Below are 18,186 nucleotides of genomic sequence, written 5' to 3' on the forward strand. Positions count from 1 at the left end.
AAACAATATGTTTTGATAATTTACATACTCAATACCATACTCAAACAAACATTACGATAACTGAGTGATAACAAAATAACAATTTTCGGTAACTATTTTGAAGGTCCATTTGAGTATTAGTAGACTGTCTGTTTAATATAAGTTGATGCTGCTCCTTCAACAGACATTTAACTGATGTCAACTTATACTAACCCTAACCTAACAGTCTACTTATAATCTAATGAGAATTAGTTGGCATAGATGCAATTTAACTTAAATTCAACAAACAGACCATTAAAATAAAGTGTGACCCAATTATCCTCATTCAAGAGTTCACACTTAGCTCATGATTTATACATAGCTTGTTTGGCATGCTGATGATGCTGATGATCCTCGAGCCCAGGGCTCCCCCCCCCCTTTGCAGGGCCAGAGGAGATTAAACTCCCGATCTCAAACTCCCCTGCTGCTGAGGCCAAGGCGAACTTTCTGGGAGTGAGATATTATAAAAAGGTTTAGGCTTATCAATAATATAGAGCACATTTGGATGGTGGGAGGAAACCAGGGAACCCGGGGGAAACCCACGCGGACACGAGGAGAACATGCAAACTCCACACAGAAATACCAGATGGCTCAGCGAGGACCCACCTTTGGTATTCTTGCTCTGAGGCAACAGTGCTAGTCACTGGGCCACCGCGCCGCCCATTCTGGATAAAGGAGGAAGAAGGGGAGGAGGGGGGTTTCATCCAGACGAAGATAGTTGTAGAAAGGAAATGAGGATATATATAGTGACTTGGGATCCTTTGATTGGAGGATCATGATTAGCTAATGTGGACCAGCTGGGTCAATCATGAGCACATGCTCCTCTCAAAATTAGTTTAAAAATTAAACTTCACTTATCAGCAATATCCAAAACATGGCGCCTTGCTACACATATTTACCCATGGCTTGACTAAAAACTCCAACTGCAAAAAAAAAAAAAAAAAAAAAAAAAAAAAATGTGGAGCAGAGAAAAGGACAGTGGAAATGGTCTGAACTGAAATTATATTTAGTGGACAGTATATTTAGCAGGGTGCCATTGCAAATTAAAGGAGCATATAACAGACGCCACCCTAGCACTGTCTGAACTTCACCGGATCCTGGACTTCTTATACTCCCACAATTCTTTGCCTTCTACAAAAACAAGAAAACATGATCGCCATTGAGAACTGAGAAGTGTATATTTATATGTGAGCAAGTGTGACACCCATTTTTGCTATATTTGTTCATCCAGGCAATCTACTTTTATTTAATTTTAGCTTTAATTTCATTCCAAAGACTGTAGTCATGTATTTGTGTGTGTGTGTGTGTGTGTGTAACTACAGTAAATCCCAAAGTAAGACAAAGGGGAACTAAAGAAGAACAGAACTGCTATTATCAGCTATTTATAAACCAGAACAGGCTGAAAACAATCAGAAATAGAACCAAGCAGGTGTGAGCAAGTGCATTTCTACACACCTCATATGTAAGCTGGTGTATTTTTTTGTGTGACTGTGCACGCTAGACAACTGTAGACCTTGTGCATTAGTACATACTGTATTACATCAGATAACATAAGCTGGGTACGTATGTACAGAATGTACCAGATTTAACACACAGAGTGTAAAAACAGGAAAATGTCACACACTGGTACCTCTCACTCTATTTACAGCCGCTTCCTAATTCTAAAATAAGGGTTTGCCTTTTTCATTCCAAAAACAGATGTGCTGTAAATACGAATATCTACTTTATTTAGCTATATACTATTGTTTTATTTGTTTTTGCTTAATAGATTTAAATTAAGATGTCAGTTTTTACAAATACCTATGATCTTCAGTCATCGATCCAAATAAATTGTGGTTTTACTTTAAATAAAAAATGTAAAAACAAACAAACAAATAAGCAAACAAACAAACTTTAATTCTAAAATAAGAGTCTTATTTAATTTTCAAATAAGGGTTTGTCTTTTTCATTCTAAAAACAGATGTGTTGTAAATACGAATATCTACTTTATTTATTAATATACAATTTTTTATGTGCTTAATAGTTTTAAATAAGAGATGTCGGTTTTCACAAATACCAATGATCATCAATCATCATTCAAAATAAATTGTGGTTTTACTTTAAATAAATAAAAAAAAAAAAAATGAAATAAACAAACAATTTTAAAGAACCATTTAAATATGAAATGTAATGACTAATATACATTGTGTGAATAGCTATGTTCTACCCATCTATTTTTATGTGCACTATTGTATTACAAATGCTTAAAGGAAACACCAAGATGTGTATCAACTTTGAAAATGCACATAAAAATCTTTTGCGCACAACTGAGGGGGATAAGCTTTTTATTCGGTAAGAAATAAATGTGCTTAAAGTATAAAAACACATTTACATATTTCAAAACACATCAAAAAAGTCATGTGTTTTTGTTTAAACAGATCATGTGATAACAAAAATGGGAGTGATAGGATGGTATTAATGGACAAACAGCAGACTGACCACATTGCAAAATATCTGAAATGCTGTTTTGGTCATTTTTATCTCCCTCAGCCAAAGTATGTCATCGAAGTGGTTCAGTATTAAGAATCTACGCTCCCAAAGAGTGGTCTCGCGGCTTTAAAAAACTCTCCGCGCATTCATTATGTTTTGTTTTTGTTTTTTATCTTCTGAGGCACAACTCATGTATTATATAAGACAAAAAGGCCCATGGTGGCTTCTTCTACTGCAGATAATTCAATTTCTCTTTTATTAGGAAGTGTCGATTTTGCTCTCTTTGACTTATATGATGAAAAGAGTGCTTATTTATGAATGATTTAAGCAATATTCAAGTCACATGTCTGAATAGAAACATAGCTGATAATGTGTAGATGTACACACTGGCAACTGGTACATACACAGGGGGAAAATATAGTAAGTCACAATTTTTCTCAGAAAACATATTTCTAAAGGTGCTGTTGACTTGACATTTTCACCAGAACTAGATAACAACCAAAGGAATCCATATATGCAAAGAAAACAAAACTAATTAGTTTACAAATGAAGTTTTGTGTAATAAAATAATATGAAAAAGTATTAAACACATGAAGAACATGTAGAAAGGCAGTGAAAGCCCAGACAGCAGCAGAAATCTCTCAGTAGTACTTCAGCAAACCTCTGCCCTTCCTCAGTGTAAATTAATACCAGCTGCTTTAGTCCAACATCTACATTACCAGGATTATGAAGATGAAACCAGAGTGGACATTATAGCAAGACAAAGATCGGACTTGATTCCAATAGAAAATACAAAATAAAGCTCAGATTTGATAGACAAGACACACAGAACTATCAAGGATTTCAGACTCTGTTGAAGTCTGAGCAATTAATGTGACTTTATTGTCCATATGAGGAGTATCTGTGGACTGCTATGACCAAAAAATCCTTTTATATAAAGTGTTAAATACATTTCAGTAGTCCAGTGCTTTCTCTTTGTGTCATACCATTGTTATTACACACAATTCATTTTTATTTTTTTATTTTTTATGTTTGGATTGTTTGGATTTTTTACCAAAATCTGTTTCAATTCCATCATGTCAACAGCTCCATTGGAAATACTGTTCTTAGGAAAAAACGTGACCTGTTCAATACTTATTTTTCTTGTTGTATGTGCATGTTTGTGAGCAAATATTTAATCTAAAATATATAAACTCTTGTTCCAAAATAATCAAATTTTCAGGTGATTGAAATGAAATGAGCATGTTTAATGACAGAATTTAAAATCTTTGGTTGTAATAACCACAAAACACAAGACTTTTACACATGCTCCCCAAGTTAGGTTGACCACACATCCCTTTCCTTTAAATAAAATGCATTACTATTATTATTTTTTTGCCTGGGACATTTTAGTTTTTATGCATAATCAAATCCTCAGCTTCCTCAATAGATATCAGTAAAATCAGCAATGAACCCTCCGTTCTCTTTAGAATTTAGCCCAGTCGTTTGTTATTAGATTTGCTGACTTGCAAAAATTTCCCTACGATTTTTAAGAAGTTAGCATAATTTATAATTGCCCGCTTTGGCAGTTCCCCAATCGGGATTTTTCCATGAGCTAAGCAGCTGTACGTGTATCACAGCATTAGTGTACACAGCTGTTATGGAGATATATACAGAGAGCAGAGATGGATGACTTCTGGCTCTCCTCATGAGCAGTCTGGAATTCAGGAGGCCCTGAGGGAGAAAACTTTCTAGAAACATGGTCTCAATGCATTCTGACAAGTCTGAGATTCAAAATATTTGCCCATAATGGGGGTCAAAAGGTGAATGTATGCGCTAATGTGCATATGCGGGATGACTTATGTGCATGCATGTGTTGCGATGCCATATGCGTGTCCAGAAAATGGGCAACAAATGTTTGGCGGTAACAGCAGATGCATTCACATGACGTCAGCCAGAGAAAGATGAACTGGATATGGCATTCGCTCATGAAACATGCATACTGTACTGTATGTGAGAAAGTCACTTAAGGTTATGCAGTATTGTGACTAGGGGGAAAAGAAAAATGTTTATGCATTTGAACAGATTTGGCAGATTACAGAAACACGATTCAGTGTTAAAAATATAATAATCTATATTTCAGCTGCATGTCTTGGCAGAGTCGACCGTGCACACCAGAAATACTTTACCTTCTATGGTAGTCAGGTGTGAATCAAATTTAAACCACTGTCCTCCACAGATTTACTTTCCAAGTTATGCATGCAGTGCTTCCCAAAGTAAACCATTAGTTGAATGAATGTAGTTGATGTGATTGAAGAATTTTTATTTATTTATTTATTTATTTATTTATTTATTTATTTATTTATTTATTTATTTATTTATTTATTGTTTGTTTGGACAGTAATGCATTTAGGCCTCTCATCCAATAAACATGTATAATGTAAAATGTACAGTATGAAGCACACATTTATTAAATCAACTTTCTGGGCCTGTTTATACCTGGAATCAAGTTGTGTTTTTGGCAATTCGATCAGGAGCACTGTTAAACACAGTCTGAAACTTGAATAATTAATATCAGTACCTTTATATAATATAAGTTGCTTCTTCTTCATGTTGAATAGCTTAATGCCACCTCATTTGTAGGTCACTTTAGGAAAAGTGTGTGCTAAACTACTAAATCTTAATGTAACAAACGTCTTGTCGTTGATCCCAATTGTAAGAACAACAAATAATAACTTGACTTCTAGTTGATCATTTGGAAAAGTGGCAGAAGGTAGACTTTTAGCGCTTTGAGTATAAGAAAAGCGTATTACAAATAAAATGTATTATTATTATTATTATTATTATTATTATTATTTTCCAATGTATCTGTTGAACTGCCTGTCAATCTTCACAAATACTAAAGAACCATTGGAACCTGCATGGACCCAAGATTCTCATAGAAATCAGTCAAGTTTGGTAAAGAAAAAATTATGGTTTGGAGTTACATTTAGTATGGGGGTGTGTGAGAGGTCTGTAGAGTGGATGACAACATCAACAGCCTGAGGTATCAAGATATTTTCAACATTACATTAAGACATTACAAACCACAGGAGAGGGCAAATTCTTAAACAGCATAGCACTCCTTTTCATACTTCAGCTTCCTCATCAACGTTCCTGAAAGCAAAAAAGTTCTCCAGGATTGGCCAGCCCGGTCACCAGAAATGAACATTATTGAGCATATTTGGGGTAAGATGGAGGAGGGATTAAAAATAAATCCAAAGCATCCTGATGTCCTGCAAGAACGCTTTCTTTGCCATTCCGGAAGACTTTATTAATAGGTTCTTTGAGTCATTGCAGGGATGAATGGATGCAGTCCTCCAAACTCATGGGAATTATACACAATATTAATTCTTTTTCCAGTGCACCATGACTTTATATTCTATACTGTACATTATTTCTGTTAAATGACAAGACTTTAGTCTAAGCAAAGTTAAATCTTACTTTCCTAATTAAATAATTAAAAATCAAGGCATGATCATATTTTATTTTGGTAAAACAAGCGTAATCTAGAGGCCTTTGTCTTTCATATAAGCCACTTCTGAAACCAAATGATCAACTAGAAGTTAAGTTATTATTTGTTGTTCCTAAAACTTGGATAGGCGACAAGACTTTTGTCAGGCAGTGTGCTTACAATGTACATAGTACATTCTCACAGTATGAAAACTTTTGTGATTGAATGCGATAAGACAGCCACTAAACAACATCTACTCTTTGCATCTGACCTAATTCTTATACATTATGGTATGTGTAGTTGAAGCTTATTGGAAAGATGGAATTTAAACTTTGCCATCTGAAATTCTAAGACTGATTTTGAGGCACAAAGAAAAGAAAAAAAGAACAAATAAACAAATAACCCCACAATGTTCTCTTACCAGTCCTGATTTAAACACACCCACAACACTTGACATAAGTTTGTGGATATCAGAGCAGAAACAAAATCTGACTTTCATGTTCATAAATTACAAATTGTGCAAACTTATTTCGCAATATCAGATTAAAAATGTCAGAAAAAGCCAACTTGTTGAAAAACTTCTTAATTCCATATGATCTTTCTTGTTTAGTGCAGGAAATTCAAATACACATTTTGACATTTCTACACAGGGAAATTGGCCATTGTGAAATTCCCAATAGCATGGATTTCTAAAGAAATTTCTGTATTTAACTTGCAAACATTTACCTGACAACGGTAAATGTTACAGCATCTTTAGAGAGCAAATGTTTTGGTCATGAATGAACCTTTCCAATTTGCTGAATATGTATTACATTCACTTTAATTCAAATGTATTTGTATAGCACTTTTCATAAGATTCATTGTTGCAAGGCAGCGAGATCTACCTGAGCTCAAACTCCCCTCTCGCCCTGCAAACTGGAGGGAGCTCCAGGCTCGAGGATCTCATGAGCTCATGGCTCTCTCCCAGGACAGCATGCCAAACAAGCTTATTACCAATCATCAGCTAAGTGTGAACTCTTGAAACATCATTCTGTGCTTCTGACTGTACAGAACATGCTAACGAGAGACACAAAACTGACTTTTTGATTTGATAAGTGTTAATCTTTAACATTATAACACTATGTTGTTTCACACTGTGCAAGTTTGGTCCTGAAATGCAGGAATAACACCACAAAAGTGGTGCTATAGAAGAGGGTTTCATAAGCTCAGAAAAAATAAAAAATAAAAATACTATGCTATGACAATATGAAATGTTCCTTTACACAGGTTAAAGGTGGGTTTAAAACCATGATAGCCCAGTGTTAAGCTCAAATGCACTTTTGAGTGGCATGGTCATAACGAAGCTCCAACATCCCTGAACATGCACGATTCATCACTGCCACACTTTATTTTCTGTTCTCTTTTTCATCTCTTGTTCTTACATTCCAGGCTATATGAGGATATATTAGAAGACGGCTGGGAGTTGAGTATTGTCAGCTGGCCGAACAGCATAGTTTTCTCACAGTGTAAGTGTCAGAACTCTTAATAACTAAATAGCTATATGGATGGAATAGCTGTTAGCTACTGAAACTCACAAATACATCATAACCATTGGAAATCAAGCCAAATTACTTACAGGAAATAGATATTTAAACTGAGGAAAGAAGACAGAAATCTACTAGACGTTTCATAACCTTAAGTCAAGTTTTCAAATGAAAATAATACAGAATTTTAGCGTTCAGCACTGGATAAATACTTTCACGCAAATTGTTATTCTTATATAAACAAATATTCCTGAATTTTAAGGTCCAAACTCAAATCATCAAGGGGTGAAGGAATTTATAAATATAATTACGCAGCAGTAAGCTCCTGTTCTTTAATCTGATTGGCCAAATGCTGGATTGAGAGCAGATATGCAAAAGAAGCAGACATTTGTATCATTCCACACATCTGTATTTGTGTCTTCCCAGACAAAAGTATGCAGGTGGAGTGGTGTATTTTATATCAATGTGTTGTTTGTTTAACTAAAAAGGTTTACTTTGTTAACCTTAGTGGTAAGATTTTATTTTGATGGTCTTCTTTAGACATTCTGTTGATTATAGGTTACGTGACGTAGAAACAGCATTTCCACTAACTCTCAGTTTCCCCCTCCACTACGTACATTTAATTAAACCCCTTTTCTAGGGTTTCCAACATTCTGTGCTTAAATTTAGGATGCTCTTACACCTGTAGATTGATTGTTTTTTTTTCCAAAACAGTGATTAAAAATGTTACAGTTTGTGTTTTGTTCTTGTTGCAGTTCGCTTGCAGACAACAAGTTTCTAAACGGACCAAAACAGTTCAAACAAGTTATGTGCGAGTAAACTCTCTTGACATTGGTCAGAGTTTCACTGTTTATTTTATAGTTGCAGTTTATTTTCGATATCCACAGACATCATCAATAAGTGAAGTTTCGCAAACTAATTTAGAGAGGAGCACGTGATATGATTGACCGCGGCAGGTATCTCATCTGTAATCATAACAAGGCAATTGGACCAATATGTTTTCCTTAAAAACAGCAAAATAATCTGCCAGTGAGGTAAGCAAAATAATATTGTTTTTCATTTTGACATAATATTATTTAGCTTACCCTTTGGCAGATCATTTTGTTTGTTTTAAGCAAAAACTTACTTAATATTGGCACATTATTTCTTAACACAAAATAATATTTTTGCTTGTTTAGAAAATTTATCTTGATTTAAGAATTTTTAGATATTTGGACTAAAACAAGACAAAAAAAAAAAAAAATCGAAGAAAATATTTTTTGCAGTGCATGCAGTGTGTAACAGCTCTAAGTGAAAGAAAACAGTCAGCTGAGGTTTAAATCTGAAAGTGTACCTTGTTTAAAAATATCAATCTTTTAATAAAATATTTGAGTCGTTTAAATGATTTGTCATTCGTTCAGATCTTTTGCCTGTTTCTATTTACCTTGGCAAGAAACAATACCAAATATGTTCTGTGCCAGATCTGGTAAACCATGAACTTGCATTTTCCTTCAAACGCTAGCAGAGTGCAGGTGTGTGTGGGACTGATCATGACTGAAGATGAGTGAACATTAATGAGTGAACGTTCTGGCGATTAATGCAATAAGTTACCCTGCAATGGGGGATTCAGAAAAAACTATTGATGTGGGACTTTGTAATAAGTGTGATCAAAATAGTTGCCTCCTTGTTTTCTCTAGCTTGCAAAATATGTATTTAATTGTGTTTTGTTACTTGTAACCACTCCACGCAGCTTAAAGTGTATCTGGTTAACTCTTTATATTCTCAAATCGCATCTAAATCTACGCTGAAAACGCGATGTTTGCCGAATTTGTCTTTACAGATTTTAACGTGTTTGTCAGCTTGCAATCCTCTGCCGTTTGTCATTGCTATGGCCACCGTCACCGGTTCCCACACACATGTGGGGGTCAAGTTTCAACATAGTTCAGCTTTTGCCACTGTGTGGATTAATACTGAATGTGTGTCATGTTAAGAACAGAGCAATATGCTGCATTGCTTTAATGCACTCCTTTACTGGGCTCACACATACACTCTCTGACTACAACAATGTTGATAAGCTGTGGTGGGCGTTTCTCTCTGTCTTGTGCTAAACGCAGTCGACCAATCGCAACAGAATGGCTCATCGAGCCAATCAGCGCAGGTTAGCATCACACTAAGGAGGGGTTTGGGAACAAATAATCGCTGAACAAATCATATGGGAGTCATTGGGATTGATTGATTGATTGATTGATTCATTGATTGATTGATTCATTAATTTATTCATTCATTCATTCATTTTCTTTTCGGTTTGTCCATTTATTAATCTGCAGAATGAACCACTAACTTATCCAGCATATGTTTTACGCAGTGGATGCCCTTCCAGCTGCAACAAATCACTGGGAAGTTGTTGAGATAATTAGGCAAAAATAAATACATATTATAAGACAATGAAAGTGTTGTCTGACCTTCCATCCATATCAGACTGGTGGAGACCAAAATATGACCTTTTTCAATAAATATTATGGTCTCTTCAAGCAGATAGTTTACTAATACTCTAATGACAGATAACTTACATGTAGTTGCAAAATAGTCAAGAATGTTAACATAAAAAATCATTCCTGTTGTGGGTGTAAATATAAATTTTAAGTAAAGGCAACTTTCCTTTTTTCAATGCAACAGGTTGACTCACTTAAGTAACTAGACGCTTTTAACGGTTTAGTTATTGTGTTCTGAATTAAACATGCTCTCAAAATGGTCTAAATCGCACATTGTACGGTTGTAAAAAAAAAGAAAAACATGAAAAAAGTGATGTCTCATTTCCAATCATCCTGTAGGTTTTAATAATGATGTGCCAAACCACAGCCATTTTCATACAAATGAACAAATGTTACCACCACACATGTGTGCGCAAAACAAAGCAACACATGCACGGTCTTGCTTTACCACTCACTCATAAAGAAATATGTGTGCATGGTGGGCAAAGAACCCACCACCTCCAAATAATGGCTCATATTTTTCTAATTAGTCATGCATGAAGAGAAGAGATTACAGATGGTTTGCTTTAGTTGGAGACACATGCAGAGACAATCGTGTGTGTGAATGTGAGCTCATGGAAGAGAAGGAGATCAAGAGTTCAACATGAGAGCAAACGATGAAGTAGCCACAGTTATGTTTACTTTACTTCAGCTCAATTTACTCAGTCTCCTTTTATGTAACTCACATTACCATGAGCCATTTTTAGACACTCTTTCCCTTTTTTTTCTCCAACTGGGCATTTGGTAATGATTCACACCGCTGTCATCAATCTCCCTCACTGGAAATGTGTGATTCTTTCCTCATATAGACTCTCATCAACACTTAACTTGCCTTCGAGTCTTCAACATGGTCCATTTCGCATAAATGATGTTTAATGAAGAGATTTGCTGATGGAGAGTTACTAAAAAAATGGTAAACCTTTCCAGTCTCCGCTTGTCTCCCCGAGCCAAATTGTGATTAATATGATTTTTGCATTTCTTAATGACTCTGAACAGATTCTGCAACCCGTAGATCGTAAACTACGCTCAATTTAAAGTCAGTGTTGAAAAAATAAACTCCAAATAAAAAAAGAGCTGCGCCGCTTCATGCCATGGTCAAAAATACTACACAGAAGTCTAGTCAGGAAACCACTGGCATACTTGTGCATGACTAATAAAAAACAAACAAATGACTGTGGAGTTAACAAAAAGGCATATTTTTGGATCTAATATAATCCTCAGAAAATTCCAAAAGACACTGAGTTTTATGTTAAAGGGCACCTGTTTTATCTCTTTTTCAATATTTAAGATAAGCCTTTTATGTCTCCAGAATGTGTCTGTAAAGTTTCAGCTTAAAACACCCGTCAGATTATTTTTTATACCTTTCAGAATATTGTGATTTTCTGCTCTGAACACAATGTAGCTGTTTTTGTTGCCTGTGCCTTTAATGCTAGTTCTCTCCGCCCACTTTTCCCATGTGCCTGTCAAAGTGTGCCTCAATCTCCGCCTACACAGCAAATTCATCAGAGTTAAATTCTCGGTGTTGAAGCATTTCAGAGTAAAGTGTTGACGTTAAAGAGTTAGATTTTGATAAATGAATATAATAAGAGTTAAATTTGATTTTATTCAGTGCGAAATCAAGGAGTTATCTTTTCAACACTTGGTGGTGTTATTTCCAACATCCGGGAATTCATGCAGCCCCAGTCACTGAAGAATTTTCTAGACGCCATTTTCCATCTGAGGTTTAGAACAGCAACTGGTGAGTCAAACTACCTAAATGTTGGTATTTTACTGACTTTCTTTAAGGAAATACAGTTGTAAACATATTGTTAAGTTAATAACTTTAGAATGGAGTGACAATTTTAAACTTCTGCGGTTCATTCATGGTCGTTTGTGTATCTAGCTTAACTGCATTACTATTGACTTCTTTTCAAGAATGTTTTTATATATGCTCACGCATACATAGTGCATAAAAACATCAAATGTACATGTTCAACACATTTCTGTCACGCTTAATGCCATTTTGTGCGTTGTTACCCATCTGTAAAATAAAATCGACACTTCTTCTTTAATTCGAAGCAAACTAGCAAGGGAATCCCCGGAGCGCCTAGCCTACTCTGCCCGGATGCTAACGGCAACACAGGACGGTTTCCATGAGCCCTGGAGACTTTCTAAAACATATCTGGTGAGTAAATGAACATGCTTACTTGTAAAAGGCTTCCTGACTGAAACATATGATTGTTTGTTATACGTGTACGTTAATTTGTTTTTTTTAAACACCGCGGCCCTTTTAAACTGGTTCATTCGTGGCTGTCCATATAACGTTACCGTTAGTCCATAGACTTGTGTGATAACGTAACAGTTACGCTTGAATTATATTAAGTGTTGACAACCATTAAAGTCGGAATGTTAACATTAATGTCTTTAAATGACCGCGTTTGCACTTTATCAGACATTTGACGTTACAGAAGTCTCCCGGAAGTTGCGGGACTAAGACTAACGTTAACGTTATCCCGCAAATGCACAGAGACTCCCAGATGCCCAAGTAGATGCCCGCAAATGAATGATAATCTCCTGGAAATCGCGCGTCTCCCGCCCGGTCATTAAACACTTTTCACACCCCTCTCCACCGCATCCCTCCCAGCTCTTCAGGTACGTCGCGCGCAAGTCACCCCCACCGCTCTTTAGGTACGTCGCGCGTAACTCATCTCATTGCTCTTCAGGTCTTCATCTCTCCCGCTACCTCCCGCAAATCACCTCTGTATCCCCCGAAAATGACTTTTCCCAACTCGGGATGTCTGACGTTAGTAAGTTAGGCTATTTCTGTAGTCAGGAACATCTTAGTCAAGCTTTTTCTCCCACATGATATTGTGCTAAAACTATAGGCTAAACTTAGCATGTACTGTACACAACATTTACGTTTTATTAAAGACAATTTAGTGCGTTGTAAACAGCCACCTGTCTGTAAAGTTAATCAACTGATTCATATTTGAGCAGCCTGATGATACAGGTTTGATGATACAGGTTTGATTTGTAGATTTATTATCAATAATCAACATCTGAATCAAAAGATATCTGAAAAAGTGTGAGGCATACTTTGTGATGTTCATCTCTCTTTTTTTATCTGAAGGTTATGCATATGTGTTTGATACTAATGTGTTGTTGTTTTTTAACAGCCACAGTTCTCTATACAATAACACAAGACCCTGTGACGGTGGCTGATTAGAGACGGATGGTGTATTTCCAGAGTTGGTGAAATGACCAAGCACACCTTCTTGGTCATATGTGGTGATAATAATGAAGGTATGTTTGATAAAGTTCTGTATTTGTTTCACAATAAGCTGAGAGGGTATTAGAGCATTAGAGAATAACAAATGACATGAAGGTGATAAGTTTTGTATTGTGGGTGAACTGTTACTTAAATAATGTTTTGCTCTGCTTTGCACTTTTCCTCTTCTGCTTATCCTAATATTTTAGATTATATTTGGACCTGAAACATCTGCTAGACTCCAGGAAAGGTGGCGTCAATACTGGACCTGAAAGGGCCTAACAAGTTGAATCTGGTAAAGAAACACGCACGCACACACACACACACAAACACACACACACACACACACGCGCGCACACACGCACACGCTTACAGAAAACTGTAAGTTTATGAATATTTTTTACACTGTGGCCAATATTTTGGGGAAGTCAGCATCACTAAATGATATAAAAGATTTTAAGCTCCTCTAAATTTTGCTCCAAGTGTTGTATTAAATTCAGGATTCTGGACAGACAGCTGCCTGTTTTTCCAGTTCTAGTCATAGTGGTTAACCTAATTGTGTTTGGAGATCCAACAGTGATATATGTGTTTTTTCTACTTTTCCATATCCTCAACCAGCTGGGAGAGTCAAGTTGTGGATCATCATGAAGATTTTCAAAAGGTGAGTTTAGATTTCTTGAATGTTTTATTTACTTTAAATGTTCTTTTAAATATATCATAGAATTTGATTGCAATTTGTTTTCAAACATTTTTCTTAGTCATGCTGGAGTCTTGAAGAGTTCTTAGATGAGCATCACCCTATATCCGTGCATCAGGAACCACCAGACGAGCGATCAGCAGCTACTACATCGTCATGGATAAAAAGATCATCCTGTGGCTGGGAAGCACTTCATTCACAGGACAAGCTTGATGAGATTTCCTAGCTCCAGTTTGTTTTCACACAAGTTTACAGCATTTATACCTTCATTTAAACTGCTGTGTTTGATATGGAGGACCAAGGAAACACCAGAAGTGAAAGATTTGCACGCCAAGTTGTTTAAAATGTAATTTCAGAAGAAAACTATGCGTTCAGAAGAAAACTATGAGTGACGCTATATTGAACTTTTATATGGCTCTGATGAAACATCAAGTTTGGACTAAAGGACTGAAACAGCCTTTTTGAGCACTGGTCATACATATTTTGTTGATACTGTCTGTAATAATAAAACATTTAAAGCATATTTGACATTGTTGCATTTTAAAAACTGAATGAATTGTTGAAGTGGTGAATGTTTTCAAATAAAATGTTTTTTATTTTGTAATTTACAGTCTATTTGACCTTTTTACCATATTTACACTCAAGAGAGTTGAATAAAATAACAATATATTACACCAGGCGGTGTTAAATATAGTTACATATTTTAACTCTGCCCAGAGTTAAAATTAACCCTTACTTCGGTGTCAATGTGCCAACCCTTTTGAAAGTGTTGATTTAACTTTGTTTTGAGTGGACCCCATGAGACACTTTCAAAGGGTTGAAATTAACACCCATAGAGTTGTTTTGGGTCCCCATATTTTGCTGTGTAGGCTTCATCAGATAAACAGCACAGTGACAGACATGAAGGAAGCAGATCTCACGCAACGTTTGTGAAAAATACTACAGTAAGAACTTTCCCAATGATTATTTGATGTATTTGTTGTGGAGTTAATTCAAGCCTTTCTGCAACGATGAGTCACATACAATGTGGTTACAAAGTTCATGCACACAAACACAGTGGACACACACACAAACAAACACACAGTGAGCACATTTATATTTGCACTGTTTTTGCACAGCAAATGTAACAGAATACATGTTAATATCCACTGCTGTATGGATATCCGTTACGTTAATACACAAAATAAACCTGATTTATCGTCCACAAATCAGTAAAAAGACGGTAAAATTGCTGTAATTCATTACAAACATGCACTGTTTTAAAAATGTTTTAAACTTGTAAAACTCATTCTTAATCACATTTGATGATGATTGATGATCACAGAGAGTTGAACAGATCTTTCAATCCCAGTTGCTTTGTGCACATCCTGTCTTGTTGATATGATTACACACGTTTCTACGGAGACATGTTAATACACAACTGTAAATCAATTCGGTGGGCGAGGAAACTGCACTCCTACGTCACATTTAGGTGGACTTCAAAATGGGAGGGATTTTGATCCTATTTTAACGTCAGGACATTAAAAAACAGAGACTTATTGGCTTTATATCACCCCAATATGACTGTGGACTCACAGCCTACACACAGTTCTGTTCAAACAGCTTACAAAAGATGATATTTATCCTAGTAGCCCTTTAAAGTTACATTTGAAACAAGAACAATGTGTATTTGTTTTTTTATTTTAAATGTTAAACATTATTTCTAAGTATTTCTGTAGTGATACAATTTCTCTTTTGGTAAGGAACAATTGATGACCATTCAACAGCTTGAAGTCAGTTATTAAATCTGGACTAATTGCTCAACTCATTATGATATGTTAATATGTCCTAAACTGAACTTCAACTCTGAAAACTCCACGGACAGTTTTAATTTACTAGAACTTCTATGTTAAGCTGCTTTGACACAATCTACATTGTAAAAGTGCTATAGAAATACAGATGAATTGAATGGGATACATGCACAGCTAGTGTTTTTCAGCCAATGATGAACTTCCGGCGAAAGCTTTATGTGTTTATTTTCAATTTTATAAGGTTCCTTTAACAGCATCGATGTTGTAAAGTAATTCAAATATAATCAGTTAAACAGCATCCATTTTGTTGTAAAGTAAAAAAAAAAAAGAAATGAAAGACCCTTTAAACACAGGCACCATCACTAGCAGCAGGCTAGAGCAGAAATTTCATTGAAATTACTGGGGTAAAATTAATTTCCATATTTTAAAGACATGTCACAGAAAAATAGAATTTAATGCAGTGTTTCTTGATTGGTCTGATACCCACTTCATATCACATCTTATTCAGGCAGTGAAGATTTTCCACCGGAAGCCCTGGGACTGGCTGACTGAAATGAAAAGTCTTGCACAAACCCCATTGACTTTAATTCCTAATGTGGACTGTGATATACTATATAAATATTTTATTTATAATATTACATATTACTAAAAAGCTAATATAGAGTGGAAACCACTGTGCTGTCAAAACTGACTTAACAAATGTAATAAAAATCACTTAAATAATATACATTAATTATAAACATTCAAGAAGCACAAATCATGACAGTGGACCAGCACATCACATACTGTATACACTTTAATAAAAACAACACATATATTGTAACAACATATGTTTCCTTGTTCATATGATGTCATTACTGGATCTTTTTGTTGTTATTGATTTTTATTGCTTTGCAACAGAAATAATAACCCAATTGATTTATTATTATTATTATTATTATTATTATTATTATTATTATTATTATTATTATTATTATTATCATTATTATTATTATTATTATTATTATTATTATTATTATTACTATTATTATTAAACGGTTGTACTACTACTACTACTACAAAATAATGTTATCATTAATAATAGCAGTGTGTTTGTGTATTATGTTACTTTTATTAATAAATTGTTTATTGAAATAATTATTACAATACAATTACAGTTATTGTTAAGTAAAATATTGAATAGAATAAAAACCTTATATCAAACCAACAGAATTAAAATGTTTTTATTTCAATGTAAATAAAAATCATAAAACAAAATAGAAAAATACAATAATAAATCAATCAAACTGGCAGAGTGCATGTCATGAAACAAACATTCAAAATAAACTAAAAAAAGCTACATTAAAAATACTACAGAATAAAAAAAACTGTATTATATATTAATTGCAATATATATGTTTTTTTTCAACATAAAAAACAAAAATCATTTCTAAAAAAAACTTTGAGTTTTGAAAGAGTGAGTAAATGTTTAGTAGATATACATTTTTTGAGGAAAAATCCGTAAAGTGTAGATTTACATGGCAACAATGTACTAAAACTTAAATATTTCATAAAACAGATGAAAAGCTACTACTATTACTAAAATTATGACTGCTAATATTTTATTATTATTATTATTATTAATGATAATATTTTTTCTTTATTTTCAAGCACATTTGTATGTCTAATATAGTAAAGAAATGCAAAACAACAATTATTTTAATAGTTATATTTTATGACAAAAGGTCAACAAAGCATTCAATCATGATGACTCTATCATCATCATCATCATCATCATCTTTATTTGTAATTTTTAAAATTTGGGTCCACAAGCCACAATCTCATTCTAATGATGTGCCTAACAAGCCAAGATCAGGACATCCTGTAGTTCACAGAGTCATTTACTCATGACCGCAGTGATCTAGCAGATAACACTTTACAATAGACACTAAATTTGGTTAATTTGGTCAGTAACTCAATGGAGTGCAGATTCACAATCAGCACATGAACTTGCCGTCTGTGTAAAAGGCAATAACAAGATAACAAGCAAACCAAAACGCAGTCATTTGTGAGCCTTTAAAGGAGCACATCATCTGGTTTATCTCTGTCTCGTGTGACTAATGCGCTTTCATGAGCTTGCATTTCAAAGCAGATGTCATGCTTCAGAAGTGTTATATAGCAGACTAACACTCAAGACAGATGGCCTAAAATATTATTTGGCTGTGATTTCATGGACTGTGATTCAAGCGCATTCCTATTGCTGGCACAATTATATATGGCTTCAGGGGCCAAACTCAGCCAAGGTACGATTGAGTACATCGGTTGCCAAGTTTGTGCCAATCAACAAACTACAACTGTTAATAAGTCATGGCCTTAGGGGAAGAAATCTTAGAATTCTGCTTAAATATAGCTTCACTTTGTGCATTCACAAACAGGAAATCTGAACGCTGGCTCAGAAAAGTGAAAATTAGGTGTAGACAT

At 34.8% G+C, this 18,186-nt stretch overlaps 1 protein-coding gene and 1 long non-coding RNA gene across 2 annotated transcripts in view; one reads left to right on the top strand and one right to left on the bottom strand.

Moving 5' to 3' along the window:
- The window catches only part of dlc1 (DLC1 Rho GTPase activating protein), a 236,967-nt gene that overhangs the window by 46,008 nt on the left and 172,773 nt on the right, over positions 1–18,186 (bottom strand). The gene's annotated exons all lie outside the window — the stretch shown is intronic.
- Positions 11,479–14,540, top strand: LOC137495478 (uncharacterized). The gene is made up of 6 exons (XR_011015281.2): positions 11,479–11,730; positions 12,051–12,156; positions 13,148–13,274; positions 13,449–13,534; positions 13,858–13,900; positions 13,998–14,540. It is a non-coding gene; the product is annotated as an uncharacterized lncRNA (long non-coding RNA).

The sequence above is a fragment of the Danio rerio genome, chromosome 1 (genome assembly GCF_049306965.1).
Source record: "Danio rerio strain Tuebingen ecotype United States chromosome 1, GRCz12tu, whole genome shotgun sequence".
Lineage (NCBI taxonomy): Eukaryota > Metazoa > Chordata > Actinopteri > Cypriniformes > Danionidae > Danio > Danio rerio.